The following is a 1,749-nucleotide window of genomic DNA, read 5'->3' as shown; positions in this document are numbered from 1 at the left end:
AAGTACATCATTTTCTTTTGGAATGTAGTGAAGTAAAAGTTGTCAAAAGTAGAAATAGTAAAGTGAAGTACAGATACCCAAAAAATGACTTAAGCAGTACTTTAAAGTATTTTTACTTAAGTACTTTACACCACTGGGCATTGTGTTGTGTGACAAAACTTCAAATTTTAGATTATTTATTTTTTAACGGGGTATCTTACAGTGAGGGAAAATAGTATTTGATCTCCTGCTGATTTTGTACGTTTGCCCACTGACAAAGAAATGATCAGTCTATAATTTTAATGGTAGGTTTATTTGAACAGTGAGGGACAGAATAACAACAAAAATCTTATATTTCCCAGCTTTACATTGGGTGGCTTACCCTGGCGTAACGTTTTGATAACAGTGTAAATCTCTCTAGGACAAGGTGACTTTGATCAATATATTCACCTGCATTTACCCCCCAAAAATGAAACGCTAATTAGCTGCTAATGTGGCTATCCTAGTAACTTCAAGAGCCAGTGTCTTTGAAAAGACCCTACAACAAGGTACATAATGTTTCAAGTCTGATAAACAAGCCTACTTTCTCAAAGTTCTGTTCCTACCAACTGTATGGGATGAACAGGAAAATCTGATAAGTGTGTACTATAAATGTGGTAACGGTTTGACATCTGTGATATTCTCTGAAGTTGCAGATGCAGACCACTTGAGGCCTTGTGCCACCTCAAGCCAGAGCGACAGTAAGTGTCTGGTTGTAGTTTTAGGGTAAACAATTAGTTTTAGGGTAAACAATTGAATTGTATGAAGTATTATAACTTTACAAACCTTTCAAAGCCACTCAATAGAATACAATTACCATCATATTTTTGCATATTAGGTTATTTAAAGTCATATTACTACTTTGTGCATACTGTTAGAACTTTCCAAATAGTTGTGGTGCTGTGTATGGGTGAAACTTGTATTTACAACAGTAGTGAAATCACCCTATTCTTCTGGGGTAAAACACAAGTGTGATGCCATGTTTGTAAATATCTATGTATTTGCCATCAAACTAAAAGCATAATAAATATATAAATTATGCTTTGCATTTATTTTTGTTGGGATTCATTAACCTTCCCACTGAGCTCCTGACTGACATCCCTTCACGTTTGGTTCTGTGCCAGTTTCAAAAGAAAAGTATGTCTTCATGTTTTTCCTTCTGTTTTCTCAGTTAGTCCAAGTGGCAGCCAGGAAGAAGCTGGCCAAGACAGAGCATCAGAATCAGGTTTCTTTAGCCATCAAGATATTGATCTCGAAATCGTAAATGTAGAAAGTTTAAATTACAGCATGATTTTGTCTTATATTTTAGACCAAGAGCTGCCATCCCTGCTTGATGAGCCTGTGGCTTCTGAGATGCCTGCTGGATACATTAAAGGTATATTATGCTAGCCTATATGTTACAACATGTTGCTTCTCTTGTATTGTCAACATCAATTCCAAATTGTTTGGCTGTCAGCAGATACATGGTTATCAATACTACTAATATATATGAAGGGTGGATATTTTGATCAAGGTGGATATTTTGATCGAGGTATTTCACATGGCCTTGATCCATGTCCTGCCTGGTACTCATGGCTTGTATTGTCACACTACTTGCAGCAAAACTGTTGAGTCTTTATTATTTTGCAGATTTAAGCAGTGGAGATGAGGATAATGGTGAAACTGGAGATGATCCGTACAGAGTTCAGGACTGCTCTGAACCAAGTTATGGAGGCCATAGAGGATAATGGT

General features: G+C 36.5%; 1 long non-coding RNA gene across 1 annotated transcript; it reads left to right on the top strand.

Moving 5' to 3' along the window:
- Positions 1 to 361: 361 nt before the first annotated feature.
- LOC121565594 lies at positions 362 to 1,512 on the top strand. Its single transcript, XR_006659715.1, has 3 exons — positions 362 to 719; positions 1,190 to 1,243; positions 1,328 to 1,512. It is a non-coding gene; the product is annotated as an uncharacterized LOC121565594 (long non-coding RNA).
- Positions 1,513 to 1,749: the final 237 nt, after the last annotated feature.

The sequence above is a fragment of the Coregonus clupeaformis genome, unplaced genomic scaffold (assembly GCF_020615455.1).
Source record: "Coregonus clupeaformis isolate EN_2021a unplaced genomic scaffold, ASM2061545v1 scaf1610, whole genome shotgun sequence".
NCBI classification, from domain to species: domain Eukaryota; kingdom Metazoa; phylum Chordata; class Actinopteri; order Salmoniformes; family Salmonidae; genus Coregonus; species Coregonus clupeaformis.
Note: the sequence above shows the minus strand (reverse complement) of the source record. Positions and strands in the feature narration are given on the sequence as shown.